Source organism: Pleurodeles waltl, chromosome 7 (assembly GCF_031143425.1).
Source record: "Pleurodeles waltl isolate 20211129_DDA chromosome 7, aPleWal1.hap1.20221129, whole genome shotgun sequence".
Classification (NCBI taxonomy): domain Eukaryota; kingdom Metazoa; phylum Chordata; class Amphibia; order Caudata; family Salamandridae; genus Pleurodeles; species Pleurodeles waltl.
This window is the reverse complement of record NC_090446.1, coordinates 1,516,125,658-1,516,142,699: the sequence shown is the minus strand read 5'-3', so window position 1 is coordinate 1,516,142,699 and position 17,042 is coordinate 1,516,125,658. Positions and strand designations below refer to the sequence as shown.

The 17,042-nt window shown below is 45.6% G+C and overlaps 1 protein-coding gene across 2 annotated transcripts in view; it reads right to left on the bottom strand.

Moving 5' to 3' along the window:
• Nucleotides 1-17,042, bottom strand: part of LOC138246618 (zinc finger protein Xfin-like) — an 80,117-nt gene that overhangs the window by 56,275 nt on the left and 6,800 nt on the right. For both annotated transcript variants that reach the window (XM_069201325.1, XM_069201326.1), the window contains exon 2: nt 15,694-15,847. The gene's annotated coding sequence lies outside the window, so the exon portion shown is untranslated. The remainder of the gene's footprint in view (nt 1-15,693; nt 15,848-17,042) is intronic.

The window sequence follows — 17,042 nt, the reverse complement described above, 5'->3', positions numbered from 1 at the left end:
CTCTGGACCAAGAAAACGTTATTTTTAACAAAGCACGCATTTTTCGAAAATTCTGCACTCAACTAAAAAAAAATGTTTTGGCATTCTCTCTTCTTTTTATTACACGTAGCCAAAGAGAATAGTCTATTATTTCACTTAATTTTCCAACAAACATTTTTCTGTTATCTGAAAAGAACACTTTTTTCAAACTAACTTCCCGGCTTCGTGGTTTCTGTTACCAGTAAAACCAATGAATTGCAATCCACGACCCATATTACACGGTTAAGCATTAGCTATTCTTTATATATGATTTTTGTCTGTCTTCAATGCATAATACGTACCAGTTTCAAAACCAATGTTTCATAGAGATAATTTCAAACCCATGAAATATTTTCCAAACATTCACAGAGAATTCACAGAAATTAAATAGTTTCTGTGAAATACATATTTCATCCAATGGAAGACCCATTCGTATTTCCTTAACGCTTGCTAATTGGTCTCCAAACCTTAAGTAACCAGGGGCCACATGTACGAAGATCCGGTTTTGCGACTCGCAAACTGTGAGTCTTAGCGACTCGCAATTTGTGAGTCGCAAAACCGGATGTCCAACAGTGTCAATGATACTGTCTGCGATTCGCAATGGGGTCGCAAATGACCTGAATATTCATGAGGTAGGTCACAATTTGCAACCCCACTGGGAATGGTGGCCCTCACAGAGATGGTGGTCTGCTGGTGACAGCTGACAACCATGTCTGTAGCTGCTTTTAAATAAAGTAGTTTTTTTTCTTCTTTTTTTAAATGCAGCATCTTTTCCTTAAAGGAAAACAGAATGCATTACGAACCAAAAAAAAAAACAAAAAAAAATTAAAAATTTTCTTTTTATTTTTTCAGAGCATGCAGTGGTCCATTGGAAATTGGTGTTAACTGTGGTGTTTTGCGACCGCATTCGTGGTCACAAAACAATCATACATACAATTTGGATTCGGTAAAAGGAAGGGACGCCCTTTACGCGCCCCTTCCTAATGCCAAATCACAAAACCCAAACTGCGATTCACTAACAAGTTACCGAATCGCAATTTGGGTCTTGTACACCCCAAAAAGCAATTTTCTAGTCAAAAGGGGACGATTCTGCGAAGTCAGCACCTTTGCGACTAGAAAAATGCTTTGCACATCTGGCCCTAGGTGCCTTAGGAAATGACAACAACAAGCAAATCTAACTCTAGTAAGCTTTTACCGTTATGCTTTGTTTAATCTGCATATCTTTCGTAAAAGTGAATAAAAAGCGAAATATTCTCTGCTGTTGGGCCAGCTGTTAGTTGAGCCTCGAAGACAGAAACTTCACAAACTGTGACTTCTTCACACACCAATGCATGCGTCTTACCTACCTTTTCCAATATATGGTCTTTTAAACTAGACAACCACACAGTAGAGTCTAGTGTTTCCCTTATTCTTTTTAATAAATATCCCCATCATAAAACAAGCATTGCAGCACCTTTACCACGCCGCTTTTACAGAGAAGTACCTTTACCACGCAACTTTTACCAAGCAGCGCCTTTACCACGCAACTTTTACCAAGCAGTGCCTTTACCACGCAGCTTCTACCAAGACGTACCCCTTTACCACGCAGCTTTTACCAAGCAGTACCTTTACCACGCAGCTTTGACCAAGCAGTACCACGCAGCTTTTACCAAGCAGTACCACGCAGCTTTTACCAAGCAGTACCTTTTCCATGCAGATTTGACCAAGCAGTACCTTTACCATGCAGATTTTACCACGCAGCTTTTACCAAGCAGCGCCTTTACCACGCAGCCTTTACCAAGCAGTACCACGCAGCTTCTACCAAGCAGCACCTTTACCACGCAGCTTTTACCAAGCAGTACCACGCAGCTTTTACCAAGCAGCACCTTTACCAAGCAGCACCTTTACCAAGCAGCACCTTTACCACGCAGCTTCTACCAAGCAGTACCACACAGCTTTTACAAAGCAGTACCACGCAGCTTTTACCAAGCAGTACCTTTACCACGCCGCTTTTACGAAGCAGCTCCTTTACCAAGCAGCTTCTACCAAGCAGCACCTTTACCAAGCAGCTTTTACTTAGCAGCACCTTTACCACCCAGCTTTTAGCAAGCAGCACCTTTACCAAGCCACTTTTACCAAGAAGTCCCTTTACCACACAGCTTTTACCAAGCAGTACCTTTCCCACGCAGCTTCTACCAAGCAGTACCTTTACCACGCAGCTTTACCAACCAGTACCACACAGCTTTTACTAAGCAGTACCACACAGCTTTTACCAAGCAGTACCTTTACCATGCACATTTTACCAAGCAGCACCTTTACCAAGCAGCCTTTACCAAGCAGCGCCTTTACCACGCAGCGCCTTTACCACGCAGCCATACCAAGCAGCACCTTTACCATGCAGCCATACCAAGCAGCACCTTTACCACGCAGCTTTTACCAAGCAGTACCACGCAGCCTTTACCAAGCAGTACCACGCACCTTTTACCAAGCAGCGCCTTTACCACGCAGCTTTTAACAAGCAGCGCCTTTACCACGCAGCTTTTACCAAGCAGCGCCTTTACCACACAGTTTCTACCAAGCAATACCTTCACCACACAGCTTTTACCAAGCAGTACCTTTACCACGCAGCTTTACCAAGCAGTGCCTTTACTACGCAGCTTTTTCCAAGCATTGCCTTTACCACACAGTCTTTGCTGCACAGATGAGCACCACATAGCTAGGTATTTGTATGTTTACCACGTCATACACTACCACACAGTACTTTACCATGCCTGTAAGTATGTTTTTTTTTAAATAACAGAGGTAAGGGTAGGTGAGGGTGACTTGAGAGCTCAGGCGTGGGTAGAGGTAGGTGAGGGTGACTTGAGGGTTAAAGGGTGGGTAAAGGGAGGTGAGGGTGACTTGAGGGTTTAGGGGTAGGTAGAGATGGGGGAGGTGAGTGTGGCTTGAGGGCTCAGGGGTGGATAGAGGTAAAGGGTGGTGTAGTGCTTTGAGGGCTCAGGGGTGGGTAGAGAGAGGTGAGGGTGACTTGAGGGTTTAAGGTGGATAAAGGGAGGCGAGGGTGACTTGAGGGTTCAGGGGTGGGCAGAGGTAAAGTGGGCTGAGGGTGACTTGAGGGTTCAGGGGTGGGTAAAGGTAGGTGAGGGAGACTTGAGGGTTCAAGGTGGGTAAAGGGAGGCGAGGGTGACTTGAGAGTTCAGGGGTGGGTAGACATGAGGGAGGTGAGTGTGGCTTGAGGGCTCAGGGGTGGGTAGAGGTAAAGGGTGGTGTAGTGCTTTGAGGGTTCAGGGGTGGGTAAAGGGAGGTGAGGGTGACTTGAGGGTTTAGGGGTGGGTAGAGGTGAAGAGTGGTAATTTTAAGATTTAGGGGTGGTAGAGCTAAAGGTGAAATATAAACCTTTTGAAGTCACTGTGTTTGATGAACAAAATATCCTCTAAATTATAAAAGCGGTAACTAACAAATAGATAAATGTTACACAGACGGAAACAGTAATTCTGAAAAACACATATTGTATGGCAACAGTCTTAAATGAAGGAAGTCTGTTTACAGATCTATCATTGATAAAAGCGACAGGTGGCTGAAATCTAAGTTTCATAAATTGCCATGCCTCAAAGTGTCTTTATTGTTAAGTGTTTGCATTCAGCTCTTGGAAATACCGGGAAGTGTGAGCTTCATCTCTGATGGTTTCAAGTTGTCTTGCAACTTGCAAGCAAAATAAAACAAGCATTTACAATTAAATGGATCTTGCGCTTGCTCGAGTTAGAGCTATTAGCGTTGTAAATGCCTAACTGGACTTTTCCTGCCACATAAATAAAATGTTTAAAGTAAAACAGTTGAGCTAGGTAAGCCCATTCAAAGCGCCATGGCTGCCGTGAGCGTGAAGGAAAGACACCAAAGGAAAAAGAAGTTAGCTCCCAGTGAAACACCTCAGAACGCTCGACCTAAAAAGTACCACAATCCAAGCAAAGGCACCAGGGAAGAACACTAATCAAGAAACCAGTCTATACTTGGTCCCTGCTCCTTGTAATAAAATAAACCCATAAAGACACAGTGAAGCGGACACCCGCTCACCAATAAAAAGGAAGAAAATAAGAGCGGCAAAGAAACCAACCAATGGTAAGTAATTTTTGTTTTTAGAAACAATTGACCGTCACAAGCAACAGCACATGCACTGCCTCAGGTGAGACATAAAAAACACTATTAGGTGGACCTTTATCTAGAGCGCCTTAGTGGGTGAAAAACAGCGTTCCCCAAGTGTCTGCCAGTGGTTAGAATATTTAGAAGCTTTCCTGCCATCAGCGTTGTGGGTTTCCGCTGGATGGTCTCCACAGGATGCTGCAGCAATTCTAAAAGCAGGACACTCGAGGGTTGAGTTTTAGGGACAAAATAAGAAAAGAGACATGAATATTTTGAGAGCAAAAGTGGGTCAATGCGAGACTAGGGAAACACTTAAAGTCTAGATATGCAACGGATATGTCAGGAGATGGAAGGAGTTCAGTGCACTCTTAGGGGGGGGGCCTGAAAAGCTGAAAGAGGACAAGGATCTTGAAAAACCTGAACGCGAACAGGGAACAGTGAATTATTGGTGGAAGTTAAACAGTAAAAATATGTTTTAGAGCAGCAGAGATTCAAAACATGTTGTTCCAGGACAAAAAAGGTTGTAGCCAAGGTGTGAGAAGCTGTGGAAATTATGAAGGAGTCACTTTTTCTACCCAACCCTCTCCCTTTTGCAAACACTAGAAGGGGAAACTGTCTTGAATGTTGCAAACATGGGCACAAATCTATGACCAGGTTTGCCCCAATAAAAAACTTAGTTAAACGTACACAAAGTGTAAAACTTTATTGGCTTAGGAATGCAGTTTTCAAAAGCTTTGTGGCCCCAAAATATTATGAAATGTCTACTTGATAGGAGGTTACCAGTACAGATTAATAAAGTCCTCCTTGGAGGGGGGGGTTGCGAGTAATGCATAGAACTCCTTAACCGTCTGCACTAGGGTCCAAGCCTTACCAAGGGCACTGTAGAAAGACTGCAAGAGGGATGGCAAGGCTCTTCTGGCGGAAGAAAGAGCTGCAAAATATATTCCCCTACAAAGAAGAGGATAGAGAGATTTCAGGAGGTTTGAAGCGGGGTGTGATTGAAGTGGCATACCTGGTGCACTTGAATGTAAAGCTATGCATTTGCTTGGGAACTATGGGAGGAGAAAGGCAAACTTTGGAGAAAACTGAGATAAAGGTTACATGAGAGAGGGTACATGCTACTGTATGGATGAAGGCAGGGAGACATGGAAGTAAAGCTGTTCGATTACACCCAGCTGTCCGAACATCACAGCAGTTAGAGCATAGCAGGAAAGGAGTAAGACATTAGGCAAGAGGGAGCAGATTATCGGAACATGTAAATTTCAGAGAACTATAAAGTGGTAAAATTACAGTGCAGGCGAATAAAACAATTATTTTTCTTAGGTTTATTTCAGACCCTACCATTATTATGGGTAATGACGCACAGCATGTGCAACTAGAATAGTCTCAAACCTCAGACCTACAGAACTATTGTTACAGGTTAAGCAAGAGGTCATGGCATCTTGGTAGAAGCAAGAAGGATCAAGCAAGTATGAATTGCGGGCTACTGCAGCATCAAAGCAGAAATATTTTTGGAAGGGAATGGGGGTGACAGCAGTGGAGGCCTGTAGGAGGCTGGCCTGGCTTGTAGTGGGTACCAAGCGGTACTTACACTCTGTACCAGGACCAGTTATCCCTTATTAGTGTAGAAGAGGTGTTTCTAGCAGCTTAGGATGATAGAAGGTAGCTGTAGCTGAGCAGCTTAGGCTGAACTAGGAGACATGCAAAGCTCCTACTATACCACTGGTGTCATATGCACAATATCATAAGAAAACACAATACACAGATATACTAAAAATAAAGGTACTTTATTTTTATGACAATATGCCAAAGTATCTCAGTGAGTACCCTCAGTATGAGGATGCCAAATATACACAAGATATATGTACACAATACCAAAAATATGCAGTAATAGCAAAAGGAAGTAATGCAAGCAGTGTATAGTTACAATAGATTGCAATAGGAGCACATAGGTATAGGGGCAACACAAACCATATACTCTAGAAGTGGAATGCGAACCACGAATGGACCCCAAACCTATGTGAGCTTGTAGAGGGTCACTGGGACTGTAAGAAAACAGTTAGGGTTAGAAAAATAGCCCACCCCAAGACCCCGAAAAGTAGGTGTAAAGTGCACCTATATTCCCCAGAGATCACAGAAGTCGTGATAGGGGAATTCTGCAAGGAAGACCAACACCAGCAATGCAACAAAGGGGGATTTCCAGACAAGAGTACCTGTGGAACAAGGGGACCAAGTCCAAGAGTTGCGACAAAGTCGAGATTGGGCAGATGCCCAGGAAATGCCAGCTGAGGGTGCAAAGAAGCTGCCACCGGATGGTAGAAGCTGTGTATTCTGCAAGAACGAAGAGGACTAGGAACTTCCCCTTTGGAGGATGGATGTCCCACGTTGTGAAGAAGCTTGCAGAGGTGTTCCCACACAGAAAGACCGCAAACAAGCCTTGCTAGCTGCAAGGGTCGCGGTTAGGGCTTTTGGATGCTGCTGTGGCCCAGGAGGGACCAGGATGTCGCCACTTGCGTGAGGAGACAGACGGGCACCCAGCAAGACAGGGAGCCCTCACAGAAGCAGGCAGCACCCACAGAAGTGCTGGAACAGGCACTACAAAGAAGAGTGAACCGGAGCTCACCCGAAGTCACAAAAGGAGATCCCACAACGCCGGAGGACAACTCAGGAGGTTGTGCACTGCAGGTTAGAGTGTCGGGGACCCAGGCTTGGCTGTGCACAAAGGAAATCCTGGAAGAGTGCACAGGAGCCGGAGCAGCTGCAAATCACGCGGTACTCAGCAATGCAGTCTAGCGTGGGGAGGCAAGGACTTACCTCTACCAAACTTGGACTGAAGAGTCACTGGACTGTGGGAGTCACTTGGACAGAGTTGCTGAGTTCCACGGACCACGCTCGTCGTGCTGAGAGGGGACCCAGAGGACTGGTGATGCAGTTCTTTTGGTGCCTGCGGTTGCAGGGGGAGGATTCCGTCGCCCCACAGGAGATTTTTTCGGAGCTTCTGGTGCAGAGAGGAGGCAGACTACCCCCACAGCATGCACCACCAGGAAAACAGTAGAGAAGGCGACAGGATCAGCGATACAAGGTTGCAGTAGTCGTCTTTGCTACTTTGTTGCGGTTTTGCAGGCTTCCTGAGCATTCAGCGGTCGATTCCTTGGCAGAAGGTGAAGAGAGAGATGCAGAGGAACTCCGATGAGCTCTTGCATTCGTTATCCAAAAAATTCCCCAAAGCAGAGACCCTAAATAGCCAGAAAAGGAGGTTTGGCTACCTAGGAAGGAGGATAGGCTAGCAACACAGGTAAGAGCCTATCAGGAGGAGTCTCTGACGTCACCTGCTGGCACTGGCCACTCAGAGCAGTCCAGTGTGCCAGCAGCACCTCTGTTTCCAAGATGGCAGAGGTCTGGAGCACACTGGAGGGGCTCTGGGCACCTCCCCTGGGAGGTGCAGGTCAGGGGAGTGGTCACTCCCCTTTCCTTTGTCCAGTTTCGCGCCAGAGCAGGGCTGGGGGATCCCTGAAACGGTGTAGACGGGCTTATGCAGAGATGGGCACCATCTGTGCCCATCACAGCATTTCCAGAGGCTGGGGAGGCTACTCCTCCCCAGCCCTGACACATTTTTGCAAAGGGAGAGGGTGTAACAGCCTCTCTCTGAGGAAGTCCTTTGTTCTGCCTTCCTGGGCCAAGCCTGGCTGGACCCCAGGAGGGCATAAACCTGTCTGAGGGGTTGGCAGCAGCAGCAGCTGCAGTGAAACCCCGGGAAAGGCAGTTTGGCAGTACCCAGGTCTGTGCTAGAGACTCGGGGGATCATGGAATTGTCTCCCCAATGCCAGCATGGCATTGGGGTGGCAATTCCATGATCTTAGACATGTTACATGGCCATGTTCGGAGTTACCTTTGTGACGCTATACATAGGTAGTGACCTATGTATAGTGCACGCGTATAATGGTGTCCCCGCACTCACAAAGTCCGGGGAATTTGCCCTGAACAATGTGGGGGCACCTTGGCTAGTGCCAGGGTGCCCACACACTAAGTAACTTAGCACCCAACCTTTACCAGGTAAAGGTTGGACATATAGGTGACTTATAAGTTACTTAAGTGCAGTGGTAAATGGCTGTGAAATAACGTGGACGTTATTTCACTCAGGCTGCAGTGGCAGGCCTGTGTAAGAATTGTCAGAGCTCCCTATGGGTGGCAAAAGAAATGCTGCAGACCATAGGGATCTCCTGGAACCCCAATACCCTGGGTACCTCAGTACCATATACTAGGGAATTATAAGGGTGTTCCAGTATGCCAATGTGAATTGGTGAAATTGGTCACTAGCCTGTTAGTGACAATTTAGAAAGTAATGAGAGAGCATAACCACTGAGGTTCTGGTTAGCATAGCCTCAGTGAGAGAGTTAGTCATCACACAGGGAACACATACAGGGCACAGTTGTGAGCACTGGGGCCCTGGCTGGCAGGGTCCCAGTGACACATACACTAAAACAACATATATACAGTGAAAGTATGGGGGTAACATGCCAGGCAAGATGGTACTTTCCTACAAGGCCCCGCAGAGACATTATCACAATAGTAACAGAAAATAAAATCCAGGGAGGGTAGTGCAATCACGGAGTAGATTCAACACAAGGAAATACAGAACAGGATAGAGACCGCTCAAAGTACTGCTAGCGGACGGAGCACGGTCTGCTTCAGTAATGTTGTAGGGAGGAGCAACACAAATGAAATCTGTAACCTGTGAGGTGCTGGGGAGATAGGAGGAAAACACTACAATACTTCCAATGTGTGGGCACGGATGAAGCAGTGAGGAATAGCTAATACATATGAAATTAATACAAAGTACAAATGTTTAAAGGGCGTATTAATATATATTTTTTAAAAAGTAAATAAAAAACTATCATAAAAATAATCCATCAGGTGAATAAAAACAGAAGAAATGAAAGCAGAGATTAGCCTCTGAAGTGGACTACTTTATAAGTGGATGCCCATGAGACAAAGGCCATCAACTCAAACTGAACAGAGCCAATGGCTGAAGTGGACTGATCTATTGCCCCTCCCTCTGGGCTGTGAGTGGCAGAAGCAAAACGTAAATGACTCTTGAACAGAGCAATGGATAAAGAAGGTTGACTGAAAGCCTGTTTATCTGTTTGAATTTTTATTATGATTTGTTTATAGCCCTAGGCTATCAAAACAGTAAAGCCTCCTATAGGCCAGACCTAATAATGAAGGTAGCAGCTGCTACTCAGGCTTGCTTCATCTATCAAACACATCGGAAATTCCCAGAGTCTGAGTTTAGATCCTAAATGAAAATCGGGGGGTGAGGTTGTAATTCTGAAACCTCCACAGCACTGCATGTGGAATACCTCCCCCCATACTAGGAAACCAAGATTCAGCCCCTGGTCCTGCTTTTATTTTCCTTATTATCTGCATGCAGAGGTAAGGCCATGTTTGCTAGAGTAGTGGTTCCCAACCTTTTGACTTCCTTGGACCCCGCTTTATCATTACTTGAAACCGGGGACCCCTACTGAATCATTATTGTAATCCGGGGAGCCCCTCCATTGAGTCATTATCGGAAGCCAGAGACCGCGGCTTAAACTTTGTTGGTGATTCAAACCACAAAATAATACACAGACAATACAGAAACAAGCATTCCATCAAGCACATATACTTAATTTACAAACAAAATTAAAAACAAAATGTGATTTTAGTAAGAAGGTTGGAGCTTTTCTAAATTCAATTGAAGCCACATTTCATCCGTACTACATTCTGTTTGATGTATCTGCACTGCTCCCACAAATCAATCTGGGGATAATATTTTAATTTTTAGCCTCCGATTTAAATTCATTGACATTTTCAGTATGTCTTAAAATTTTCAGTTGTACATTTAGACACTTTATATACACTTTATTAATCTGTTAACATTAGGTAATTATCTAAGCAGTCACGGCCCCCATGATGAGGCTTCACGGACCCCCAGGGGACCGCGGACCACAGGTTGGGAACCACTGTGCTAGAAGACAGGAGTAAGTATTTCTCTTTGGAGGACACTCTGAGTCTAAACAGATGTTGTGAGATAATTTTAGTGGTTATGTAGCCACATTTGTTTTAGCTTGGGCCAGAGGCCTCTGCCCTCTCACCTAGGCACTTGCCATTTTATTACTCTTATTTTTTTAGAAAAGCTTCATTTTAGAGGTGATGTTTTATTATTTTTATTAGTTGCCCTTCCATGCTGAATTTGCTATTCATTTATTTGCACAACATTTCATTCCTGTGCTCGCTCCAAGGCTGTACACGATTGTTTATTGGGTATTGCCGGTTCAGAGAGTACAATGTCTACCTTACACAGAAAAGTATGCATTGTCGCATCAGGGCAGTTCTCGGAACAAGACTTTTTATTATAATATAACAGGCTGCCCCCACCACCTTGGAGGGGACAGTCCAACCAGCCATCTCATGCTGCACGGCGTCACAGTTTCTGCTGAAACTCCGCGCTTCCTCTTCGTTTACGTGGGAGGACTCCCAGCAGACTAACAGACCCCTTCTTTACCTCTCAACACAGGTATGGGGATTGGGCTTCCTTCCCGGGACTGGATGGGCAGATTAGGGCTACCACTGATATTTGCTCTCATGTAAAGGGTGACCAGAATTTTAAAGCCGAAAATTGGGGCATTTCACAAAAATAGAGGAAGGACTGCAAATTTTCTTCAACCTAGTGCATGGAATGACAGCACTCATCAGAATAGAATTAGAGAAAAGGCACTAACATAAATAAAATGCAATAATTAAAAGACCGTATAATGACTGTTAATTAAATTGCTTTCTGATATCACCTATTAAGTATCCCTGATTTGGAAAACAAACAAAAAAAATAACTTCTTACTATTTTCAGGCGACTCTCTAAAAACCGGGACATTAGCTAAATTTCCCAAAATCTGCCAGGACAGCTGGTGAAAAACCAGGATTTTTCTGGCAAATCCAGGACACCTGCTCACCCTACTCATGAAGAAACTTAGTAGTGTATTTAGGGATATTAGATACACTATTGTGACAGTATGGTGGGACTCTTCCTGTGTTTCACTTTCCTGGTCACAGCTGTAATAGTGTTGTGTTTCATTATCCTCATAATCACAATTCATGCCTTTTTACATAGAACGCAGTTGCCTGAATAAAACCTATTGAATCTAATCCTGCTTCTGTTTATCTTTCAATGCATGAGACTTGTGTAATTGAGAGAAAGGGGTACGATCTGTTCTACCACGACTTCCCTCCAGAGTCTTAGAGTGTCATGCGATAGGTTGCAGCAAATCACTTTTACCTCTGGTGCTGGTGAGGTGCTGCTAGCTAGCCGGCAGTGGCAGCCGGCAGCTTTAGGAGGGAGGGGGGCAGGCGTGAAGCACACACACACGCACATCCATTAACAACACTCATAACATTCAAACATCCACGCACGCACCAAACATTCATTTTAAAACATCACATACATACACACACACTTACCTTCAGCCTCGAGGTCCCAAGAGGGTTGGGACTGCTGCCTTCCCTCATTGGATGACCTTAGGTCAGCCAATGAGGGAAGGCAGCAGTACCAGCCTCGTCACAGAGTGGGATGGGGTCAGTGAGACTGCTGACCCCACCCTGTGACTAAGTGTCACTGATTGACACTCGCCCTGGGCGCTTCAGGGCTTAAACCTGAAGCGCCCAGGTCGAAGTCAATGGGTGACGCTTTTCTCGTCACCCAGGGGAGGGCCTCGAGGCACCTTTGCTGAGCCGAGGAGGTCACACCCATAGGAGCTGAGACCTCCGCAGCCCAGCAAAGTTCAGCTCAGGCAGCCAGGAGTCTGCGCAAATCGCGCATGTCTCACTCCAGGCTGTCTGACCTGAACATGAAGAGGGTCTGTCAGGCTGAACTTTGTTGAACTTTGTTCAGCCTGACAGACACTCTTCATGGGGGCCAAAAGGTGGGGGGGGGCATGGCCCCTCTGCCCCAAAGGATGGGCCGCGCCTGCTAGCTGGAAGTGTTAGGCCGACAGCCGTCACACGGTGTGGGATCAGACTCAGTCCCCCACGCTGGGTGGTGCTGCTGCCCAAAATCCAGTAGTCTTGATACTACAACAGGAGTCCTACGACACAGAATTCACAATAAACTTCCTTTCACAGCAGCAGTAGATGAAGACCGGAGAGAGGGCAGCTCATTGAGAATGTCTACATCACACGCTGCCTTCTTCTCAAGCAGACCTTTAGCAGACCAGTTGCTCAACTGGCCAATAAACACTTAAAGTTATAGCATTCATAAAACACAATAATCGAAAACTACAACATTCAGTACAATTACTTTAAAAAGTACAGAGGAGAATCAATTAAAAACAACAAACATGCAGAGTAGCTCAAATCTGTGCAGACAGGTCAATCCAGTTCTCCAGGGCCTGAGTGGTTAGGCATTAGTGCAAACTCACAAACTTGCCTAGTACCTCCTCTTTAGGTTTTGACTTTCAAGGAGTAAGGAAACCGTTCAGTAAAAGCTCACACTACGAGAGTGATACAAGCAGATCACTAAACAATCAATTCTCTCTTTAGAACTGATCCAACCATCTCTAGCTAAGAAATCCTCTAAGGCTCTTTCCCCTCCCTGCTCACAAATCATAACATCTCTCCTCCATCAAGGGTTGTTCTCGGATTCCCTTAGATGGGTAGAATTCAACATCTTCCCAAGCAACGTATGGCTGAACAGCTACAGCCCCATCACTCTGCAAGATCTTATTACCAACAAACTTGGGGCCAGGTATAGTAACCAGTACTTACTGACTCCTAAAATGAGTTTCTGAAGGGTTATTGATACGAAATGTGAAAGGAGTGGTTGTGGGCATCCCTTCCAAATTGGTAATCGGTACCTTGAACCAATGGCTGCGACCAGAATCCCAATCGCAAACCACTGTCAATCAGTGGTGGCCGCCACATATGTCGGGGGGACGACGAACGGTGAAACATTTTTTTTTTTTAAACAAGAAAACACTTACCTCCGCCGCCCACCTCCCGCTGCCGTATCGCTGCTCTTGTGGTGTCCCAGCATTCGCTGGGACACCAGCACAGGTTCCCCAGCAATCCTGGCGCGGCTTACATGCTAAAAATAGCATGTAAGCAACATCAGGTTTGGACTGAGCGGCAGTCACTCCTGCTCAGATACAAGCCTGAGGTTATGCTGTTTCTCCAACCCAGCTTTGTATACAGCCGGGTTGGAGAAACCCAAGTACACATGTGTGTTTGGCCAGCCTGAGACGGCCGACCAAACACATATGCACACTTAGTGCACTCTCCCTTCCTCCCCCTCACCTCACAGTGGCCCAGCCCACCCCTCCCTGCACCTTCTGTCTGAGCCAGCAGATGAAAAATGATGATGAAAAATAAAACGATAGTGAGCTATCGTTTTATTTTTCATCTGCTGGTTCAGCCAGGGGGCGACTCCCCTCCGGAGGAGCCGCCCCTGTTAGAAAGTTATCAATTCCCAATTTGGGGTAGTAACCTATTCGCAAAAGTAAAGTTATCGCATATGCATCCCTTCCCCCTTGAAAACTAAGGTAAACGTTTCAGGGAACTAGGTAGCGATCCAGGAAACCACAGCCAACCCTCTGATACTTAACAACATTTTCTTAAAGCTTCTAAGTTTCCCCTATGGAAATCGGGCTGCTTTAAAAATAAAATTTTACTTTATTTTAAATCAGTCAGACATGTTGATTTCTGCCCTTCAGGCCAACATGCCTTTGATTTCCATCAGTCAGTGAGAGTCACAATTTGTGACCTAAAAAATTAATATGAATTTGGGAGGCCGGATTGTGACTCACTTCAAGTCCTTATCTTGCTAACTGACCTACGAGTACATAAATCGGTTTTCAAAATAAGTTTCTGGGCTCAGAAAAAACCTGTCGCAAATTGCAACCGCTTTCTTCTATCAAAACAGTAGCACATCTGGCCCCAAAAGACTACACCAATAACAATCGCCTGCTATACCATTTCTAATCTGATCACAGAATTCGCCTATCGATCCTTCGAGACTTGTCAGTGACCTTTGAATCTGTTTACCTTTAGGGGGCTCCGAAACATCCTATGCAACCCAATAGGGCGTGAAGAAGCATTACTGTCTAGTTAAGGTCATACCTATCCATCAAAACATGATGAATCATACTAGGAAATTGTTCCTCAAATACCACCATAGTGCTAAATGGAGGACCTCACTCCTTCACTTTTCCATCTTTTTGTGGACCCACTGGGAGATGCTCAACAAAAAATGGCATCTCATTTCTAGAATATGCAAACATACATTAAAATCAAATACTCAACCAGTCATAAGACCTTAACCTCTTCCCTTAAAGAATTTAAAACAGGGTGGCTAATTTGAAGCTAACAAATGCAGACAGAATCCCTCCTGTTCCCCCACAACTCTACACCTTAGGGAAGGATCTTCCCTCTGACTGGACACACCAACTTGGGAAGAGTCTCTTATACCTATAACGAGCATTTCAACAAAATCCCTTGGCTTCAAATTTGACAAAACACGCCACCTTGAAATTTACTTCTTTGAAGGGACCAGAAAACACCAGATTCCAGTTAAAACTTCTCAAGCAACTCCTTCCACAACATAACCAGACTGTGGTTGTTAAGAGCTGGTCATCTAAGGTATAAACTATGGTATGGCTTTGCTGACTGCCCTTTCAATTCGTCCCATCAAAGTGGTCCTCCACACACCAGCATTTATGGTCTCCAAACAACCAAAAAGATTTAGGTGCATCACTCATCCTCACATCGCAGAGTTGGCATTCTCGTGGACATCATTCAGCGTATAAGAGTGCATGCATTATCTACAAGATAATCGACCTAAGCAAACTTGAATAACTGTTCCAAAAATCTTATGACAGATTCAGAAAAATCTTCACATTTGAAAACTCTTTGGATGGAAATGCTCTAGTGATGTGAATACTCTGTGGTCCAGGCATCCATTACCACAGCGGAGGTAGGCCGGCGCTGATCCGCTCCAGCCTTTCATTTCTAGCAGCATTCCCATTATTGCAGAATAGAGCTCGGCTCTGATAAAGTACAGTGATGGTCTGCTGGTGCAGATCATCGTTCATTTTTATACTTTGCACAGGCGCCTCAGGTGTTTCAACTATTTTAATGTCCTCTCAAGACCACTACAAAGCACAAAAGGAAGCCAGTTGTATACATGACAATATTTGCATTGTGCCCCTCACAATAAAGTGTCACTCAAAATGTCACACCTAAGATGTTGAAATGTCACACACAAGTATATGGAAAATTTGGCAGCTATGATCATAGTGTCAGTACTCCAGGATGGTGGAGAGATGTACACCAGGACCGCACCACTTGGCGGGGAAAGAGAGGGGCTCACCCCCTCACTGCAGCAGGTAATCACCTCTGCCACGTGCCTCATCAGGGGGTGTGGGTCTTACGGGTCTGTATGTGAGTGGTCTCCCTCTAGCCTGCACGTCTGCTGGAGGTGGGGGTCTCAGGCAGGCTTCTCCCGCGAAAGATTCATTCAAGGCTGATACTCACCGCGGGAGGTCTCACTGCTGCCATAAACCTCGGTGGGGTGGTGGAAGGGGGGGTTGTCTTCGATGGGCCCAGATTCCCCACAGTGCACTGCACCTTTCCAAACTAGCCAGAGAGTAGCAGCTGCTGAGGCCTTCCTGTTCCAGTGCTTCACAACCTAAAAATACAATGCAAAATAAATAAACACGGTCTATTTTAAAACATGCCTGACCGAGGGGGGCTGTGCCACCGCCTGCTTACAGACTACTGCCCACTCTCACACGCCAAACTCACTGGCCTGAGCAGAGGGGCTGTGCCTGCCTCAGCATCCAGTCTACTGCCCACTATCACACACCACACTCTCAGGTGCCTGCCTCAGGCGGAGCTGTGCCACGGCATGCATCCAGTCTACTGCCCACTATCACACACCAAACTCACTAGCCTGAGCAGAGGGGCTGTGCCTGCCTCAGCATCCAGTCTACTGCCCACTATCACACACCACACTCTCACCTGCCTGAGTGAGGACGGCTGTGCCACGGCATGCTTACAGTCTACTGCCCACTATCACACACCACACTCTCAGGTGCCGGCCTGAGGCGTGATTGTGCCACGGCATGCTTACAGCTTCGATTCAATCCAATAGACACGAGTGTTCAGAAACAGTAACCACCGCACAGGAATGAACAGGGACAGCATGAATAATCTGAAGGACCTCATTGTGGAAGCCAAGAGGTCCCTGGTGATGAATCTCAGAAAAACTACCACCGCAGTATCACCCACGGAAAAAATAATGAAGCCGACACTGCTCTCCCGTTCAAGGAGACTAGCTTGTGGCATGTCAATAACCAACGCCTACGAAGAACTGCACCCGGCCTGGATAGAGAACGTAAGGAGGACCTTTTAAAAGATTACAATGAAGGCACAACATCCAGAAAGAGCCCCGCCTCTACCCAGAGGGTGGAGAGCAAAGAAAAAGGCTCACGACTAGTGTCCAAAATGGCACTGACCACTACAACCTGGTTGAGATCAAAACAAACAAGCACAACTTTTCTCGTACAGATGTGGAGATCAGCTTCAAAACATAGCTTAGAGCAGTGGGTCCCAACCTTTCAACTTCTGCAGACCCCCACTTTATCATTACTGGAACCTGGGGACCCCCACTGAATTTTTGGAATCTGTGAACCCCCCCACTGAGTTATTACTGGACGGCAGGGACCCGATCTTAACATTGACGATGATTTGAAATGCAAAGCAATACACAAAAAATACAGAAACAAGCATTCAAACACATACACAAATGATAATACATTTTACTTAATTTGCAAACAAATATAAATAAAAATAAAATATGTAATTTTAACATGAAGGTCGGA